General features: G+C 35.2%; 1 protein-coding gene and 1 long non-coding RNA gene across 4 annotated transcripts in view; both read right to left on the bottom strand.

Moving 5' to 3' along the window:
• The window catches only part of LOC129740259 (dopamine receptor 1), a 708,993-nt gene that overhangs the window by 391,715 nt on the left and 295,017 nt on the right, over nucleotides 1-22,261 (bottom strand). The gene's annotated exons all lie outside the window — the stretch shown is intronic.
• Nucleotides 1,623-2,215, bottom strand: LOC129740264 (uncharacterized). Its single transcript, XR_008736179.1, has 2 exons — nucleotides 2,093-2,215; nucleotides 1,623-2,024 (listed from the first exon to the last, which is right to left on the bottom strand). It is a non-coding gene; the product is annotated as an uncharacterized LOC129740264 (long non-coding RNA).

Below are 22,261 nucleotides of genomic sequence, written 5' to 3'. Positions count from 1 at the left end.
CTCTTCTCTTTTAAAGCTCAAATTTGCAGCTACTGACCGAGTTTTGGTATCCCAGTTGTAGTCAGAAAGATATATGTACGCAAATGGTGTAGGTATCTGCCATGCTTTGGCTTTTGCTGTAGGATCAGGACAAAGTGGTGCTTCTCGGAACTCGACCAAATATAACGTGGCCAGGAAAGTTTTTGGCTGGTTGGTGTTTTTCAATTAAAGGGAAATTTAAACACAAAAGGTGTAAATGAAGGGCAGCATATTCCGGTGTCTGAACAAATAATGATAAAATTAATGGACCGATACAATGATGCGGTTAGAGAGCGAGAATGACAAGGAATGAACTCAACATTTTTGATAGATTCTAAATTTTGAGCGGAGGAAGGTTAAATAAAAACAAAATACAAATTTAGACCAATCAAAATAAAAATGGCTGATTACAATAAAAAATATGGACACCGTTGACACAGTGTGGACAATTTAAGAGGCTTCAGTTACTATGAAAATATTTTGAAATATTTTATAATAGAAGAAATGAAACAACGTGTATCATGGTAAGCGATTTCTAATGCTCGTTTTTTTAATAGTTCTGCAGTATAACAACTGTCATTGAAATTATCAGATTTGTTTTAAGATTACAAAGTTACAGTTAAAATTACCTGAGACCAACTTCTTAGTTTCAATTGAATATTTTCGTTATAACATCTCTGAGTCTTTCGGGACTTAACTTTTACAATGCAGTTGGCAGTCATTAAAAAACTTATCCGAAATTAATATATTCGATGTTTAATCTGGGCTCGAACTCATGAACATCGGTACAGCTGGCAAGTGTTCTGTCAACTGAGCTATATCACAAATAAAATACCAAAAAGTCATGTTATTTTGTTTTTGTTATTTCTATATTGGAATCTTATTACTTTTTTTGACGTAGAAGTACGTCTTACGGCAACACTATAGGGGGGCAAATTGAAATTAGCGAACGGATCTCGCGTCACGAAAAACGCCTCTTTCAAAGACATCCTATCTAAAGGATTATGACGTCATCACCAAGCCAAAACAAAAAAAGAGAAAAAGAAAGAAAACACGGATGCCCCGCCTCTTGATGAGTTTTGATTTTCCATGTCTACGAAAAGTATAAAAACAACGGGTCGCCAGCGGCTCGGTTTCAGTTTCGTTTTGCTCGTCGTCGTGAACAGTTCTCCTGCAATTCGATCTGCGTTTGGACCCCACCAGTGGTAATCCAACGCAGATATCGTTTTGCAGTTAGTTTAGTGGAAGCAAAGATATTCTATTCTATCAAGATACGCGGCTGAATAGTTTTTCAAACAAGTAGTCTGGGACATCAACTTTTTGTTTACGGTGCTGCCACCAGCGAAAAAGTCTTCAAGCTTCCAACTTGCATTCAAGCTTGAAAACACATTCTTGCATCATGTGTTAAAAAACCGTGGTCCGAACATTATCCTATTTGGATGTGATGACGAACTGCAGCTGCTCTGTACGAATATGAAAAATCGAATATGAATGAAATATGAAAAATTAAAATATTCAATCTTCAATTTTGATATGCCAACTGTTAAAGACTTTTCCCACCATTTAAAGGAACGTACTCACATATAAATTCAACAGAAAAGAAATTAAATTTCTAAAGGCTTTATTATCGGACACACATTTTTAAACTGGCTTTGTTACTTCTGATCATTAGTTTCGTGCACGCCGGTGGTGGAATTGTGGTCGAGGATTAGCCTTGTCTCCCGACGGTTTGTTTGGTGACAACATTTCGTCCGAATTTGGATCAATTTTTAGTACTTCATCCTCTTCGGGGAACGACACCGACTTTAGCGTTTCGCCAGTGCCTATGCGTTCGCAAGGGGCAACGAGATCGGCAGGGTACGCTTCGAAATCGTGGATGCACGTTGTCATGACAAGATTTGAATGCATCTTCGTCATCGTCGTCTCGAATAGTCACTGCCTTGGCAAAGATTTGGTTTTCACCAGTATCATCATTTTCTGAGAAGTGGGTGTTATTTTGAGCAAACCTGAAAGAGTATTAACATTTGGTTAGTTTATCGAAATTCATCCAACTTTCATTTAACAAAATACTTACAAGCCGATGATTTCTTCACAATTCTACTAGGCCCATCCCACTGGTTCCGCTTCCAGCTCTTCGTCCAAATTGTGAAGACAAAGATTTGAAAACATTTGATTTCGAAGCTCCAATCGATTGTGGTGTAAACAAAAACTTCAAAGCATGCTGTTAAAATTTTCTAATTAATGGTTAAAGCCCTACTCGTCATTTTTATTTTGGCGCTAGTGTTTAGCCCCCAAAATTTCTCAGAAGCCGATAGTACCTGATAGTTCCCAAAGATTCCCAAATCTATATACCTATATAAAAAGCAATTATCTGTATGTTTGTTTGTTTGTTTGTTTGTTTGTTTGTTTGTCCTCTATAGACTCAGCCGTCTTAAGAGCTAGAGTTCTGAAATTTGGCATGGATACTCATTAGGTCCAGGAAGGATGAAAAATGTTTTCAGACTTTTGGATGACCCCTTCTGAAGGGGGTCGTCCATACAACACAAATATGGTTTTCGCGATATTGACGTTATTTTTTGTCGGATCGTGTTGAAAATTTGCACTTGAGTATTTTGAAAGACGAACAATCGATTGCAGTTATCAAATTAAGGTTCAGGGGTCGGCCAAAGGGGTCGTCCATATCAACTGATTAATGTTTTTGCGATATTGGCGTTATTGTACACCGGATTGTGATGAGAATTTGCACATGAGTGTTTTGAGAGACGAACAATCGATTACAGTTATCAAATTTAGGGTCAGGGGTCGGCCAAAGGGGTCGTCCATATCAACTGATTAATGTTTTTGCGATATTGGCTTTATTTTACATTGGATTGTGATGAAAATTTGCACATGAGTGTTTTGAGAGACGAACAATCGATTACAGTTATCACATTTAGGGTCAGGGGTCGGCCAAAGGGGTCGTCCATATTCACTGATTAATGTTTTTGCGATATTGGCGTTATTGTACATCGGATTGTGATGAAAATTTGCACATGAGTGTTTTGAGAGACGAGCAACCCATTACAGTTATCAAATTTAGGGTTAGGGGTCGGCAATAGGGGTCGTCCATATCCACTGATTAATGTTTTGCGATATTGGCTTTATTTTACATTGGATTGTGATGAAAATTTGCACATGAGTGTTTTGAGGGACGAACAATCGATTACAGTTATCAAATTTAGGGTCAGGGGTCGGCCAAAGGGGTCGTCCATATTCACTGATTAATGTTTTTGCGATTTTGACGTTATTCTACATTGGATTGAGATGAAAATTTCCGCATAGGAGTTTTGAGGGACGCTCTTTTGCTTTCAGGTTTCAAATCTTCACTCAGGGGTCGGCAAAAGGGGTTATTATCTGTTCACTATTTTTACGATATTCTCTTGATTGAGCATAGAATTGTAATGAAAATTGACGTATGGGAGTTTAACAGAAAAAATAATTGATTTCAGGTGTCAAGTTTTGAATCGTGGTCAAAAAAAAGGCCGTCCATGTCAGTTGCTCACTGTTTTCGCGATATTGTCGTGATCATGCATCGGATTGAGATGAAAATGTTCAGATGAGGGTTATAAACTATGAGCAATTGACTCCAGGTAGCATGTTCCGTGTCAAGGGTCGGCGAAAAGGGCGTCTATATTCACTGTTCACTGTTTTCAAGTTCCTGACGTTATTTTACACATAATTTGAAAAGAAAAAATGGCACAAGGGAGTTTTGAGGAACGTAAAGTTGGTTTCCATTATCGAATTTTGGGCCACGGGACAGAAAAAGAGGGTTTCATTGAAAGTTCAGTGTTTTGTGCAATAATTTTGTTGGAGGCAGTTAATTGATACCAATTTAGTTGTGAAGGTCAAGCAAAGGTCTCACATAAATTTTAATAAAAAGCCAATCAACCGTTTAATTTGAATTTCAAGTAATAGTAATAGTAGCAAATTTAAACACTGTTGAATTTTTTCCCCAAAACTGTCGAAAGAATGTTTCGAATTCATTTTCTAAACTAATTTTGACGTACCCATGATTTAAAGCGAAACGAAGTTCGTACGGGATCAGCTAGTATTTCATAAAATCACCGGTTGATGATTTTATGAAACATTTGGGAATTGCCGTTTCAACTCTCGCTCCGCAAATCTCATGAAACAATGTTTATATCTATGAGGCATTAAAAAATGCAAACATAAAATTGATAAATAATCGCATGGCGAGTAGAAAACATGTAAAATTTTACATAATTTGAATGATTTAAAATTATAAAAAAGATCCAATTGACACAAATGGAAAAACGGTCAAATATTCAAAATGTCAACAATGACAAAAATATAAAAAATGGCTCTAGTGACAAAAAAGAAGAAAATGGCAAAAATATCACAAATGGCAAACATAAGCACATGCTTAAATGGCAAATGATGGCGTGCCCCTGGCCGTATATGTTACAGACCCCGTTCGATTTTGGCAACACGCCCGTACATTTTGTGTTGCCAAAATCGGATGTTGCCAAAATCGAACGGTTTTTTTTCCTCTAGTTTCTTTAAATTATTTTTACAAAATAACTATTTTTAGTACCGAAAACGTTATTTTTAGTCAATTTCCGACCATTTGTAGTCATTTTTAATTTTTTTTTCATCATGTTTTTTGATACATTTTGCACTTTTCTTGTTTTGTTTATAATGTTTATTTGCATTTGTTATATTCAATGTTTTTGTCATTCTTCATCATTTTATGATATTTTTGGTCATTTTCAGTCTTTTGATTGAATTTGTTTTTTAACTTTTTGAATTTTTCATCTTTTTGTCATTTTTGAGTACTTTATAAATTTTTATAAAAACTTTTATTTTTATTGTTGCATTTTATCACCATTTCAGAACATAAAAACGAATTTATAGGGTTTGTCTAAATTAAATTGGTCCGGTTATAACGCAAACTAAAAGGTAATGTTGTTTCTAAGAACCATTCGATTTTGGCACATGTGCCAAAATCGGATGTTGCCAAAATCGAATGTTGCCAAAATCGAATGTTGCCAAAAACGAACGGGGTCTGTATCTGATTTTTATGATATTACATTATTGTGTAGATTATTTATTCAAGCTACTCAATATTTCAAAATTTGGTCGATATGTATTACCAGCTTTTTAGAAACTGGTTCAGACAGAAAATAGTAAAAATAAAAAACAATTATATTTTTTTTTAAATACCTTCTGACAGCTTTGCTGTATTTAAATGTTTCATTGATGTTTGGAATTGTCAAGAATACATCCATCCGACGATGTTTAGATTTGTTGGAATCCAATGAAAGTTTTGACCGCTATTTCGGATCTTCCACTAGAGAAAAAGTCTTAGGTACTTTAAAAACGACATCTAATTTTGGCTTTGGTTAGCTGTATTTCATTTCTCTATGAGCCGATTTTTTTGAATAAAATTTTAATTTTCTGTAGTTAATTTGATTATCGTTTTGAATGAACATACTAGATCTTATCATATTGACCCGAACAATGTTGAAAGGTTAGAAATGACAACAAATATTTTGACTATGAAACTGGCAAAAATGGGAAAAAATAATACTCATAATAATTTGGAAGATTTGTAGTGGTAGCTTTCCACTGGTAAGATGTTGAAAAAATTTAATGCCTCATTTTATTGTACACCTATCAAATTGAGAATTTTATATAATTTCTTTTATTTGTTCTACAATTAATTCGTTATATGAGCCCTGTTAATACCGGGACAGTAAATTGTTTCACAATTGTATTTCGCATCATCTATTTATTTAATTGTTTTTTACACAATTACTTCATAGAAAGATTATGTTCATCATTCTCAAAAAATCATAACATGCCGTACTAGATATCGGGCTATGAATCGGAGTATGAAATTTAAAAAAATCTCAGTAGAACAGTTTTTAAGTTATGCTCGAAATATGATATTTTGAAAAAAAAATTAAAAAGTACTTGTACTGAAATTCAAATATCTCTGAAAGCATGACGTGAATTCGAAATCTCTTATTTGTATATTAAAGGTGAATAAATTTTCTATCGATCATACAAACTTTATTTTTGAGTATGATTAACAGTACATATTGTTGATATTAGTGACTTTATGATAGTTTAAAAATATAAAAATCGCATTTTTATAGAGAAAATTTTGTTTCAGCTTTAGTTTCAGACTCGAAGGTAATATGTTAAAAATCCAATTTTCTTTTGTTCTTAAATATCAATTCGAAATAAAGATTTCAAGTGATTGTTTATCAAAATCGCTTGAAAAGTGAAAAAAATTATGGTTACTTTACCATAACAGTAATTTTTGCATATTTGAATAATTTGGCGAACCACGGTGGTAAATCTCACTCGCTCCAAGTCAAAGTTAGTGTACTAGAAGGTCAAATGCCAAATTTCAGATTGATCTGACCATGGGGAGGACTGCTTGAGTCTCAAACGTGAATGGGATTTTGAGGTATTTTGCTCGAGAGGAACAAAAAATACTGGTTTTTCTTTAAATACTTTTTTCTTCACTGGCCTGTTGCTTTAATGAATAATTTTCTTAAAGCCTGAATTTAGAAAAATATTTCACTCGAAGACTGTAATTCCATTTCCTAACCAGAAGTTCACAAGCCTAATTAAGCAAAATCTGACCATCGGAAGGAGTTGCAATTGAGCCTCAAGCGTGAAAGGGATTACGAAATATTGTGCTCGGGAGATGCACAAAAAACAGATTTTTCATAAATAACTATTTTATCCACTAGCCGATTGATTTTTTTTAAATCATTTTAAAAGCCTAAATCAAGACAAACATATTACCCGAAGACAGCATCACGATTGGAATTGAAACAAAAAAGATGCGCTTACATTTTCTGCATTTGATTCCGTTTCCTGAATTTTGAACATGGATGCGCGCACACGGGTTCGCACCCGAGTTCGAACACGAGCTCGAACTTGCACCCTACACTTTGAGTGCGGTGAGTTTAAATGGGTGCGTGTTGAACTTGCGCCTCAAAAGTTGTGTGCTAGTAAGTACAAAAACTTGCGTGCACTTCGCACCCAAGTTGTACCGTGAAGACTGGTTGTGAGACAAGAGGTGATATGACCACTTCCCGAAGGTTGGGTTAATATGCCAGGAATAAATATACCCCGATGATTTTTTATGGAATTCAGTTGACACGCAACTACTTTTTGGACACTTTCAAAGCAAATCAAAGAAGTCATATTTACTGAACTTGATGCCGTTAATTTTGTTCAAGAAACCGTTTTGAATTTCCGTTACCAGTACTTGTAGTGAAAAAAGCAAAATATAAAATAAACACCTAAAGACACTTTAACAACACGAAAGATTCGTATGATGATGGAACAAAATATCCCTTAAAAATATTTCATGTATTTGCAATAAGTGATACGGTCAAAATTTGGTCAAGGGAAAACGCGTGTAAATCGGTGAAATCGTTTATTTAATAAATCAAATTAAATTTCTTTTTCAAGTTAAATTAATATAAAATTTAGGAAAAATATTCAGCTAGGCTTCAGCTTTTCCAAATCCGAATTGCCGGGCCTTACGCTTAACCCCTGCCATCAGATTTTGTACAGCCACCTTGTCCACCTTCTTCGCCGCAGAAAGCCAGGTTGCCTTGAACTGCTGCTCGTCCTTAACAGTTTTTTGGTCTCTTTAGGTTCCGCTTGACAATAGCCCAGTATGTCTCAATTGGGCGGAGCTCTGGCGTGTTAGGAGGGTTCTTGTCCTTGAGAACCACCTGCACGTTATTGGCGGCATACCACTCCATGGCCTTTTAACCGTAATGGCAAGATGCCAAATCTGGCCAAAACAGTACGGAACAACCGTGTTCCTTCAGGAAAATTAGCAGCGTTTATTCAAACACTCTTTCACGTAAATTTCTTGATTGACAGTCCCGGAAGCTATGAAAATGCTGCTTTTCAAGCCACAGATACAGATGGCTTGTCAAACCAGATATTTCTTCGCGAGCTTTGACAGTTTCATGTGCTTGAAAATATCTGCTACCTTTCCCCTTCCTTTTGTCGCATAAAACTCCTGTCCCGGAATCTGCTTGTTGTCGGCTTTGACGTAGGTTTCGTCGTCCATTACCACGCAGTCAAACTTCGTCAGCATTGTCGTGTACAGCCTCCGGGATCGCGCTTTGGCCGTCGTATTTTGTTTATCATCGCGATATGAAGTCACTACCTTCTTGTAAGTCGATAGTCCGGCTCGTTTTTTGGCTCGATGCACGGTTGTAGACGATACACCTAGCTTATTTGCGGCATCTCGGAGAGAGAGGTTAGGGTTTTGCTTGAAACTACCGGAAACTTTCTTTGTCGTCTCAGCGGCTTCCGGTTTTCGATTTCCCCCCGATCCAGACTTCCTGGCTGTCGACAAAAGTTTCCAAAACACTTTAACTACATTTGTAACGATTTTGCCAGCTTTGCGTGCGAGTAGCTCGGATTTTCACGATGCGTGAGCAAAATTTGGATACGCTGCTCTTCTTCCTTGGACGGCATTTTGACAACTGAAGATTGAATTCCAAAATCAAAATAGGGGCAACATTCTACACACACACTCACACATACCTTTAAAATGAAGGGTGTTCAGGTTTTTTAAATGCAAAATTGAAAGAAATACGTCAAGTTGATATTGACCAAATTTTGACCGTATCACCCTTTAAGTGATACGGTTTTACCACTCTGTATATAAGAACACCTTATATAAACGGAATAATGTGACTTGCAGTTTTATTAATTTTTTACTAATTTTTGCCATGTTGGGCTTTCCAAAAAGTGAAAAAGATGTTAGGCCTTTAAGTGTTTTAGGGGGGGGGGGGGGGGTAGGGTCTAACATTTTCAAAAAATCGATTTTTTTTATTTTTTTATTTTCTTATTGTAAAACATTTCAAGAATGTTGTGTCAAATTTTCAAGTCAATTGAAGCAAAACTGTAGAAGTTATAGGCCTTTATCTCCTCCTATCTAATACTGCAAGAAAGCAAGAGTAGAAACTTCAAACGCGTTTTTCTCGAAAGCACATTTTTAAAGTCCGTGGTCATCGTCATTTGAAAACTACTTATCCGATTCTTTTCAAATTTGGAACATATTTTCTATATATAAAATACCAGACCCCAACGTTTTTCTTTTTTGATTTTTTTATTTTGGGGAGATTTTACAGGTGAAAAATGGCGGATTTTTAAGTGAAAAATCGTAGTTTTTACTTTAAACAGCCACAAAAATTTCATAAAAATATTTTTAAGTTAAATAAAAACGTTGGGGCCCAGAAAAACATCTATTAAAAATATTTTGCTCTGATTTTTTGACATCAGATGATTCTGTGCTGAGATACAGTGTCCACCGCAAATCCTGTTTTCTAAAAGGCATCCTCGAAAGTGCTCCGTCACCGGCTCATTTTTCTATATTTTTCTACGAAAAAATTACTAAATGTTCTTTTAACAATGCTTTGTATAATGCAAAAAATTTGAATACATTTGTTTGAACGATAGCTCCAGAAAAAAATCTTAAAAATGGTGTTTTTTTATACCCGTTAGACCCTACCCCCCCTTAATATCGGAATGATTGTCAAGCTTTGAATCATTTGAAAATTCGTTTTCGATTTTAAAAAGTGGTCACAGAGTTTTTGTACCGTCTAAAGCTTTACTTACCTCTTGAACAGTCTGTATAAATATTGTAACAAAGGTCATGTTTCTCAATATTACTATTAACACTTAATGCCACTCGGCACTAAGTATTGCTTCGTTAATCGCGAAAAAAACGCTTACATTCTCCACGAAATTAACACATCTCTGCCGATCTCGATTTTTTTTTCGGACATCTTTATTTACAATTCATCCGATTATTATGTTAAGTTGTCCTACTTAGGGCAGGGAAGGTCTCTATAACAGAAACACTTGACTCATCGTATCGTTGGCCAAGCTCAACATCCCGGAACGGGCGACATTGCAAAGAAAAATGACAGCAGATTAGCATCTTCTAGGATTCTGTTCCGCCATGTTGGCCGACCATTGGAAACACTTTGGTTCTAACCATCTAGTCCAACCGCGACCAGCATCTCCAAGGATCAGCCGTCCCGGGTGCGCTTCTTCTACTTAATGGCGTTGAGGGTTAATTTTTAATGAGCCTCATGGCACCGGACTCATTATGCGAGTGTCATTTTCATTATCGCCCACTCTGTAGCCCTCAATGATGGAGGGTTCCTGAGGACTGCCCTGCTCCCGGACCGCCAATGGTTCTGATTTGCCCCGGAACAACCGAAAGTAATTGTTTTCCTCCATAGAAGTGGGAGAACATAACCGCTGCTGGCTTTCTTTTCGTCCTAACTGCTAGAACAGCGACAGCCAAGTGCGGTCAAGAAGCTTCTCCAGACTTGGTCGAGACAAAGCAAATCACAGAATCTTGTACCATGGTATAGAAATAATCATCATCGGCAGCATCCCCCATCTGCCTGCAACAGAAGAAGACGACGGACTGTTGCCCATCAACAGATGCTGGGGATCAACAAAAACAACAACAACTAAAGGACCGGCTGGCGCTAAGAAGATCCACGGATGACATAACCATTAACACTAGTTAACGTGAGGGAGTGTTTCTGCCTTGCTGTGCTATGAATGGAGCCCGCTCGCTGCGCGACAATCAGCTCCCTTGCTGCTGAGGGATATTTGCTCTATCACACTACGGCGCTTGAATAAAAATGTGCCGTTAACGAGATCAGTGTGAACGGTTCTATTTTTTCTGCTATGCATCGCGACCCATTGCATGAGTAACAAATTGACTCAAGCATTGAAAACCTCCATGTTTTTATGAGATTCTTTAAATTATGTTGCACAAAACAATGCCTAAGAATATTTACTAAGCTAAACCGAATGTTATAAATTTGGCTGGATAGGTGAAATAGGAGGAATATTCGAAATCATTAGAGAAATTTAGAAAAAAATATGACTTTTCTTAAAATGAAAAGCTATACAATTCTACTTACTTTGAAATAATAATAATGCTTGGTTTTAAAAACCTCAGCTGTTTTTTTTGAAAATTTCCGAAAAAAATGTTGTTCAATGATTTATAACTATATCTATATTTTCAAGAGGATCAAGGAACTTTGATGATTTTTTTCCGTCCTGTTCAATTTAATTCAATCCCAACCAAAAGTGAAGAATAAATAATGGCGAGACTGAGAGGGTGGCCAATTTAATTAAGAAAACTATAGAATTTCAACGTATTGAAGACCAAATATGAGGTATATCAACTTTGACTTTACACTTTTCGTTACCCTGGGTACAACCACTCTGAAATAATCAATTGAATTTAAAATAATATTATAAGAAATTAAATACAACTCTTCAATAAGCTCAAGAATTCGAAATCTGCACATTTAATTCATTTTATGTTGAAATATGGCTCAGCGAATCTCTGGAATTGCTCGTTGTTTATTTGTCGCGGCTTTCAATGTGATAAAAATATCATAGATTCAATAATATATCAACTTATTTTATGAAAAAAGCTAGTTATTCCTTGAAAAACCAATGATTTTGTAGCTTATCATCTTAACGGAATTATTAAAAAAAAACCAACTAGGTTCTCAAATGACGAAAGTATTATAAGTTTTAAGTACCGGAAAATAAGCTCTTATGATCGTTAAATCATCTTGATCTATAATGCACGCACTGTAACATGATGTACTCATTTTTCCTCAATTTTCACCATCAATAAATTTTTGACTTTTCACTATAATCTTTTTTAAAACGCAATTTACTTTAACTTGTTGACTCGGGGCGAACAGAGCACGATTGATCGGGACACAATGAGCATTCTCTGCTGTAGATTCTAGCATCGAATTGAAATGAATTATAGCTCCAGCTTGACTAGTTTACATCTGGCGATTTAGCCTATTGGTAAAGTGTCGGAAAGGTAATCGGAAGCTTCGAGTTCGATTAATGGTCGAGATTTTTTTTTTCATATACCATTCATAATCGATTATTTTGATTGTTGCATAATACGGCTCCGGCTTACGCCAAACAAAGGCAATGGACTATTTTAGTGTCTAAACACGAAACAATGATGTCATTCACATATTATAGCTGTTATCTATTGTTAAATAAGCGTCCTCTTTAAGGTGTCCATTATGCCCTTATCTCCCCTATATCTTTTTTTTTCAAGTTTCTGCCAGTTAGAAAAAAGACTTTTTTAAGAGTCTAACACAAAACAATGGTGTACCTGACATATTATAGCTGTTTTCTATGGTTAAATTAGCGTCCTCCTTAAGGTATCCATTATGCCCTTATCTCCCCTAGATATTGAATACGTAGACAATTCCAAAATGTTATTATCTATGCAAAGCGGATGAGTAATTTTGAAGATATAGCCAAAGTACTAATTCGGGTCTATATGATCCTAACCGGCTAATTGTCCTTTTTTTAACCTTAAAGGAAGCTTAATCTTTCAATTCCAACATTTTTAGGAAACATGAATTAAATATCCTATTTTTTTTTAACTAAAAAAACTATTGAAAGACCCATAATTTTGTAATGAGTTAAAAAAGAACACTTTCAACCACTTTTCTTCATTTTCATCTGAATCTTAAAAATTTGTTTCAATACTAACCAGTCCTTACCAATAATATATTCATAACGGAATTTTTAGTATTCATTTTAATCAAACATCCAACTTAAGATGGGAAATTTCCATGATAAAAATAATTTTGTTCGATCATAGTTGTTTTACCATCTTTATGGCATTCGTGACTACATATCAACGTTGCAGTTGGCGGATAAGGCTATGATCATTTAGTATCCGGACACTTAATTTCGGTGATAGATACGTTACTTGAGCTCGGATATGCATAACTTTAGCAGCGTTGCATTGGTTATGAAAAGGACTATCTTGCCTTTTTTCAGTTTTTTTTAAGTGTGTTTAAGATATTAACGATGCAAAAAGACATGGTAAAAATAAATTTGCACAATCGGTTCGGAAATTCTTTATTTTGTACTTGAAAACTCATGAACTGTTGATTTTTTCGAACCCTCGATCTCAACTATGGCTAATACATTTTTTGTCTTATTAGATATGAAGTAACGGTCTTCAACAAAGTTGTTCAGCGAAAAATTGTCTTTAGAGAATTTATAAATTGGCACAAAAACCATTAGCAGAATCGGTCCCGCAGAGGAAACCAAAACTATGTTGATTTTTCAGTATAAAATATTTAATGCTTCCATACAAACCTTAAAAGTTCAGAATTACTCATTTAAACGTTACTTAAAAATTATGCAAAAAATCATGGATTAGTTTTAAACCAGAACAGACTTGTAAACCATCGACATTTTCTCTGACAGTCGCACAGCCTGCTTTTATCAGTTTCATTGTTCGTGCCATCAAACGAGTGCGACCGAAAACTAGCCGAACAGTCGACTACCATCAAACGAAACGACATTCATTCTTCTTTGTGTGATTGTCGAACGAAATTTCGTGTCTTGGTACACGAGAGGGATAATTTGATGGTCAAACGACCATAATTCCCGACAGTTTACGACATCGCCTATCTCTTTCACGCAGCAGAACTTACAGACTCAATAAGCAAATGCAATCTTTTCTATTCACTCCCTCCTGTTGAAAAAAAAAAATCAACACTCTGCAGTGCCGGGTGATGTTTGGATGTGTTGGTCGAACAATGTGGAATGATTTTCTCGATTATCTACGCAAGAGGGATGAAAGTCAAACGACTAACCACAAAAAAGATCAAAACTTCATTTGACATTTTTTGCTCTCCGATCAAACGATTGCGCTCTCCACGATTGTCACGAACGATGTGTGGTGGTTGCCTCCGGAAAAATTCAAACGATGGTGACCACTTACAAGCCTGAACCAGAACAAAGCATTTTAGACCCCAGGGTTTGAGAAATTAAAAAATGACCCCAAATTGACTCAGTCTAATATCCAGTCCAGTACTATCCAAATACCGGTTCCGATCTTAAAACATCCTCAATCAAATACAAACAATATGTTCGTACAAGACATCAAGTGACAGTTTTTTTTTTCCTTTCGATACTCATGAAACCAGAAAGCTCAATGCCAAAATCTCGCACCAGGCAGCAGGGTTGCCGTCGTTCGGAATGAATTATGCATTCGTACCTCCTCCGTGTGTAACCTTTGGAGATTTCCACACTTTTGCTGGAACTGGCAAAACAATTTCCATCATTCCGCACTCTTCCGGATATTCCCAAAGGTTCCGTGGCATCCGGATGTCTTCGCTTTTTTTACATCTGCCTCTCTACTGCGTTTGATTGCCGAAAAAGTTGGGTAAATTTGCATGCATAATTTAGGCGGTTCGATTGTAACCACTTTACTGGTTGCCCGTTGTGATGGCCAAATTGGTTTGGGTTTGCTTTCCCACTTTCGGTGTCTCGGTGGCCTTCTATGCTATAGGAAAAATGTGGCAAAAGTCATGCAAATTTTACTAGACCATCATTGATCCTCGGCAAATCACGGTTCGACAACAAATAAACCTGGTAAGAACATGACGTACATGTCAATGATTTATTTTTTCTTCGGTTAGCAAAGACGTACATCGATATTGATAAGAGATTCTTCCTCCAGTTGGGCTTTAGAAAAACGAGGTTGAAAATAATGGCTCCATAGACCTCCTAAACTGATAAACATCTTTTTAATAAAAATCTCAGTTTAACAATTCTTGAGTTATGCTCCAAATACGAAATTGTGGAAAATTAAATAAAACGATAATAAAACGCATTTTTTTACAGAAAATTTTGTTTAATCGGCAGTTTTAGACTGTAGATCAAACAGAAAATTTCAAATATGCGATTTCAAACAGATTTCAATTAAATTTTATGCAGTCCGAGATAGTTGACTCTAAGTACAAGTACTTTTATTTAAATTTTTTTCATAATTTCATAACTGGAGCATACCTTAAGCTATTCTACTGGCCTTATTTAAATTAAAACATCTTATTCTTCGACTTTCACAATGAATCGTTTTTAAATTTATTCGTTGGCTAGCTGACCCGGTGTGCTTTGCTAAAGTCTTTTTCACGTAGAATCCGGTCGGATAAAATAGATAATTTCTCCGCCAAGAAACAACGTACAGCAAAAATAAAAATGTCATTTTGGGAGGGTTTTTATTGCACTTTAAGTAAATAATACATAATAATCATTCGTCAGCTTTTCGGATGAATTTTCGAACTTTTTTTGTGATACCACCCATCATTTTCTGCACAGTACTGCTGGTAACCACATTCGCCATCTTGTTCCACCACTTTTCCATTTGAGCGGGTTTTGTCATGGTTCTGCCACATTTCTTCAGTTTGCCCTTAACTTTTGCCCAATATTTCTCGATGGGACGAAAATCCGGACAGTTTGGTGGATTGATAGTTTTTTCAACAAAATCGATCTTGTTCTCCTTATACCACTTAACGACATCCCGGCTGTAGTGGCAGCTTGCCAGGTCCGGCCAGAACTTCACCGGACCTTTGTGGAACCGAATGAATGGCAAAACCCTCTTCTGGAGACATTCTTCTTTGGAAACATTTCCATTCATTGTGTCCCCAGTGATGAAAATCTTAGTTTTCTTCCCACAACTACAGATCCCTTGCCAAATCATCAACTTACGAGCAAATTTATCTGCGAAAACAAACTTGAATCTACCCGCGACATTCCTTTTACGCTTCGCAAGGTAAAATTTGTTACCGGGTATTTGTACAAAATCCATTTTGACGTAAGTTTCGTCGTCCTTCAAAATGCATCCGTTGTACTTGGTCAACACTTTCTCGTACAACTTCCTTGCCCGGGTTTTGGCAACCAGGTTTTGTTTCAGCGTCCTGTTGGGGTGTTTGCTTGCATAATACGACCGCAAACAAATTCGTCGAGCTGTACTGTGGTTCGTCTTGAACTTTTTCGCCAAATCACGCAATCAGCTTCTGGTCATATGTTCCACTTTTACGCCTGGTTTGTTTTGCTCGATGCACCGTAAGGTTCTCCCGGTAACGTTGCAGCACCGACCACGTCGGTTTCTCTACGTGAGTGTGCAGAATTTTCTCTCGCCTTTCGCGTTCCATCGTCCATAACTTTTGACTGAATGCTTCAATCTTGATGAAATATTCACCACTAATACCGTATTTGTGTTTGTTTTTATCGGGTACGGTGGAACACTCCACGAGTGGAGAAAACAAATACAGTATAAGTAAACAAACCATCCGGATCCGGAAAACACTGTCAATAGATTCGCGATGTGGCAACTAGGGGAGCTGCAGTAAATGAAAAGATGCAACCAGATTCTATGTGAAACAGACTTTACACCTTCATAAAATAAATGAATTTTTTATAAAATTACTAGCAGACCCGGTAAACTTCGTCTTACCATGTTAAACTTGGCGTCTATTTTCATTTTTTTTCTCGCTGTTTGACTTAAAAAAAGCATCAAATCTTGAGTTGTTAATCGTCTCGCTTTCTTGAACATGTCCTAGTTTTTTTTAACATATCCATCTTTTCCGTTTGCTCGAATTGTCCCGCTTAATTATATCGGAATCAAATCTAGGATTTTAAATCAATTCTACGGGTCTTTTCATAAATTATTAAAAAAAAATTCTCCAATTAATTTTACATGCATCTTACATGTATCCTTTTCATTTACATTTCTTTGATTCGGTTGCTTTGAATATTGCCAAATGGTATCAGGTATTAGCTTCCCCTTGCAAATTGCATTTTTTCAGCACTCAACGTTACCATCAAACTTGGCAAGCCTCATGCTAAAAAAATCCACTCTTCATAACTTGTTCCATAAATAACATATGTTGATTATATCTATGTTTCATTTATTGTATACCATTTAGTTGATTTACTCCGCTTTACTCGAGTTCACTTTAACCCTTTAATGCATGCCTTTTTTTAATGAGAATTCCAGTTATAGATTTAGTGAAATAGTAACATTTTAATTCGAAAAAGAAAAACTAAGTAGGTTTGAAGTTGTTATTTTGAGTATTATAAAAGTTATGGTCCATCAAAGTTGAAAAATATTTTTTGAAATTCTTAGTTAATTTCAATACGGTTTTGCCGATTTCGTCAAAATCTTGTGTATTGGGTGCAGGAAGGTGTTTGTGATTGATTGAGATTAAAAAAATTGTTAGAATTTGCAAATCTCAAGAAATATCAGCGATTTTCCAAAAACTACTTTTTTTCAAAAAAGTAAATAAATTCTATTTTTGCAATTTTTCCGCATACTTTGTTCGCTATTTCACACATACATTAAAATATCGTTATAAAAATACCATGAGCTAATTTCTTTTAATCTCAAGAATATTTTTTGTGAATACATCACTCATAAATATCCATGCGTTTCCGAGATATTTTGATTTTGATTAGTGTTGTTTTAAAACAACACTATGCATTAAAGGGTTAAGAATTAAATCGAAATCAAAATTTTCTCATTTATTGTAAATTCATTGCATATGAAAGTTTATGGAAGAAGAATTTTGAATATCGGGAAAATTTTTGGAGTGTTTGCCCAATATTCTGCCTAGCGCAACACTTTTAGCTCCCGAGTAGCTTTGGATGGTATATTTTTTAAAACTGAAGAAATAAAAACATTAGACCAAGCCCACTAATGGTTGCTAAACCTCGATTCGAGTTCATTCAGCAACATATTTATCAACCCATCATCGCACCAACAGTTGCTAACTTGATTCGAGAAACAGCATTCGAGCAGTAGGTTGTTACAGGATGCGTTTATGTAGCAACCCGGTAGCAACGCAGCCGGTCGTTGCCTTCAGAAAATAAACAAACACAAATACCAACCTGGATGGCAACAATGGGTGCGAAAATCAGTAAAAAGATAAAAACGCAACCAATCAAACCATCTAAAATACCGACCGAAATAGCAACTTGCGGTGGGCTTGGTCTTAGAGAAGATTTTTTACAAACAACTTTCAAGCAGCTTCACTTTCCTCACCTTTGGAAGCAGTGGTTATTTATATCCATATTTTAATCAAAATCATGTCAAAAAAAAGTTCGCCCTTTTTTTATTTGTTCGAGCAAAAAATGCAAATTAAATCAAGCAGACTTGATTTATTTGGTTAATGTTCAAAGGAATTTAATTTGGTTTTGAAAGGAGAAAATATAGGTTTAAATTTTTTGTTATTCAACCGAGTTAAAGCATTTTTATTTTCGTTTTTATCCTTAAAGACAAACCTGCCAATTTAAACCATTGTTGTCCGATTTAAAATTTTCCTAAACAGTGTTGAAGGAGATTTGCAATTCTATTAAAGATTATGTGATATTTTCAAGACTCAATAACATTTAATTGGAATGCAGGTTTAAACAAATTAAATACATAAAAAGAACTAATCTTTTAAGGCTACGATGATTTCATGAGTTCATTCTTTTTACTGGAAATTTTCATGTAAATTTACCTCGAAATTTACCTCGACATTTAAAAATATAAAATATCCGCTTCAGATTTAACTCTTCAGATTTAAAAGGCGCGTTGCCACTTGTTTCACCGTGTGAAATGACAGGAGTTAATATTATTTTCAACACTTTTAGGTCATAATAAAACTTATCAAAAAAAATTATTCTTCTGGAATATCAATCACAAAAAAAAAAATTCAACAAAAAATCGGAGCTAAAGTCTCTTCTATGTAGCCAAAATATGTTGAACAAAAACACATATTTATGTTAAGTACGAACTTGAATTCTATGTAAAAAAACAGGGAACCTGTAAACAGTTTTTTGGTGAACGATTTAAAAAAAAGTTGAGTTTATTTAGTCAGATTGTTTATTTGGGCCCAACCATTTATAAATTAAGTATCATGTATACATTTTTTGTAAATGTTGAACGTTTGCACTTTGCATTCGGCCTTTAAATGAACATCAATCCTATATAATCCATTTTAAAGGACAGGACAGTTCATGTGTCTGTTCATTTGCAACGGATTTTGTGGTTGTTCTATAAAATAAAAGGCGCTTGATACAACTTCTGTGAAGCACATTTGTACATGTTCGAAAAATATTTCTAGCGTATTGGATTATAAACCAAATCTTTCCGCTTTTCTTTTTTTCAAATGTCCGCAAAGAGTCATACCGTTATTTCATATGCATCAGTACTAAATTCATATTATTCAGGCAACAATTCTTTCTTTAAATAACACGAATTAAAGTTTTTTTTTTTTTAATCGTTTAAATGGTTTTGATTTGATCGGCAAAATATCAATCTGGCACAAATGTAGGCGTCATTCATTACTATGTGCTGTACAAATGATCTAGGAATCAAGATGAAAAAAACACATCTAGACTTCATATGGCCACCACATGCATTGAAATAATGCTTGGTTGAGAAATGCGCGCCCAAATATTCCCACTAAACAGTATGCTATGCCATAGTTACTAACCTCCTACGACGTTTGTTCGCGACGTCTCGACCATGGAGACGAAAAACAAACCGCCCGGCGCCCAAAAGAAAGAAAATCTCGAAAAAAATGAAGGCCATGACTTTAATTTGATTCAATTTATTACAAATTTAACGATTACGGACAATTGATGCGACTTTTTGTTGTTTTTATTCGATATAAACCGATTCGCATGCCCACAGAATATTCTAAAAATAATATCATTTGAATCTGTTGGGTCATTCCGGAGGAGTAGTACTACAAACACCGTTACAAGAGAATTTTATATAATAGATAACATTTTTTTTGTAGGTATATTTTTAAATCAAAGATGATTCATTTTATTTAAAGTTGAACTTTAAATTCGTTTTTCAAGATCTAAAATTTTTGCAGCGTTTTTGTAAGTTTCATGAGATCTTCAAACATACCAAAATGTATGTTTTATTCGTATGTATTCTCCACCCTTCCCCTCTTCCGAAGTGGGGAGGCTCACGAACTTTTATAAAAACGTTTTTCGTATCCAAATAACGTCACATGCCACCTTTGGCTCTATTTATTTGATGAATTTTCAAGTTACGCCAAATAAAATATGTATCGCCCTGTATCGCCCCCCTGAAAAAAGGGCGGAAAAAATTATTCGTACGCAAACAACCTCTTTTAATTAATAAATGTTCGATTTCTGCCAAAAAAGCAGTATAGGAGAACTCTCTCAAATAAATTGTAAAGGAGTCGCTTTTCTATCTTCCCATTGGAAAAAGGGATTGGTACCAAATATCGATAGAAACCATTTTTGTTTACAAATACCCTTCCATGCCAAATTTGGTTCCATTTGCTCGAATTGTTCTCGAGATATGCAATAAAAATTGCATGGAAGCCTCACTCTTACTTTTCTATCTTTCCAATGGCAGAAGGAAGGTGTCTCAAATAATCATAACAATATTTCTCGTACTCCAAAAATGTGAGAGAGGACACATCCCCCTCAATTATTTATTCATTTGAAAGAGGAAGGGTTCTTGAATACTCATAAAAACACTGCTCGTTGTCAATATCCTCCCATGTCAAGTTTGGTTCCATTTGTGAGATTAGTTCTCCGGTGATGTTAAAAATTGCATGGGAGCCACCCTCTCCTCTTCATATCTCCCCACTGGAAAGAGGGACGGGTAACAAATATTCTTTGGAACTTTTCTCTTACCCTTATGCCAAATTTGGTTTCATTTGCTTGATTAGTTTTTGAACTAAGTAAACAATTGTAAGAATGGTTCCCCCTCCTCGCTATCACCCTATTGGAAAGTAGGAAGGGTTTCAAATAATCACAGAAATATTTCTCGTACCCAAATGCCCTCTAACGTCAAGCTTGGTTCCATTTGCTTGATCGGTTCTCGAGTTATGCAAACATTTGTCAATTGCTAAGGAGCCCCCCTTCCTGAGAGAGGGCCCTTGACATTATATTTTCATCCATTCACATATTTATTTTATCATTTCAGTTTAAATTTTTCTAGTAATAAATGGTTATTACCCCTAAATGTAGGTAGAAATTCTTAGTTTTTCTCTTATCACCTTTAGTGAAGTAAGTTCGTACAAAATTGGAGTTTTCTTACCTTATAACCTTTATGACATTCAAAATTGGTACAAAGCTATAAATTTTTATATTTTTCATTTTATTCTTCATTGAAAACAAAATTTGTTGCATGAATCCTGGATGACCTTAGAAAAGCATATTTTAGGATACCGTCGTACGGGGTGACAATGGTTCAAAAATGGCGGTGTTTGAGTTATTTTCTGAATAACTGTTGTAATCTAGCTTATTTAGAAAATATGGGAAAGCAAATTTGTTCTTTAATAATATGCATATATAGAATGTATGTATGTATGTAAATAAGCCACCATGGGTGCACGGATTCACCGCAGTTTCGTCAACGTATGCGCTTAATGGCATTCTTTAGATTATAAGTACGGCAAATCTGCAATGCAACTAACCACATACCCAACACCATGGCTTGGTGTGAACTGTTATGAACTGAATGCTTGACGTGTAGGTGTATGTGTTTTTTTTGATGAATCATTTACTCAACCGTTTTAAATTAATAACATTTTTTGGTGTTATTAATCTACGACAGGTATTACGCATACGTTTAGATACCTGTGCAATTGGCAACTGATTGGTCGTTCCAATACTTTTATACATGGTTATTTAATGAGGTTATCTTACCTTATCTTACAACTTTAATCTTACCATTTTCAACTGACAACTTACCATTTTTACAAAAAAAAATATTTCAACATTTTTTTCATAAACCAAAACTTACCATTTTTCAACTCAAATTTTACCATATGCAAAATTTATTATTTAAAATAAGAAAATATAAAATGAATTAAACAAAAGTATTATTAAAATAGGTTAAGTGCTGATAAAGAATAAGGATATTGATTGAGTGTATAAAAATTTAGGGAAAAAATCGTTCTCATGAACTTCATGAGCTTCAAAAGAAAGTCATAAAAATAAAGGGGCAATTTTTCCTACATACACCATTGGGTTATTATAACATGTTAATCAATTTTTTGAGAGGTAAAATGAAGATAGTGAAAAAGTTGAATCAAATACTTCAAAAGCTATCAGAAAAAAAATATCAAACTTGTTAATTTAACTGGTAGTGTATAGGCCTTTCACTCTTTTTTTTTCTTAACACATCTTGTGTTAGTTAATAGGGGCTTTTATAGTTAAAGTTTTCTCACATCCACAAACCAACAGTACCGCCTGCATCACCAAATAATCCCGACTCGCAGCAACATGTTCGTTCCCGTACGCATACGCACAGATTTCAAGTTTAAAT

The sequence above is a fragment of the Uranotaenia lowii genome, chromosome 1, assembly GCF_029784155.1.
Source record: "Uranotaenia lowii strain MFRU-FL chromosome 1, ASM2978415v1, whole genome shotgun sequence".
NCBI classification, from domain to species: domain Eukaryota; kingdom Metazoa; phylum Arthropoda; class Insecta; order Diptera; family Culicidae; genus Uranotaenia; species Uranotaenia lowii.
This window is presented reverse-complemented; position numbering and strand designations above follow the sequence as displayed.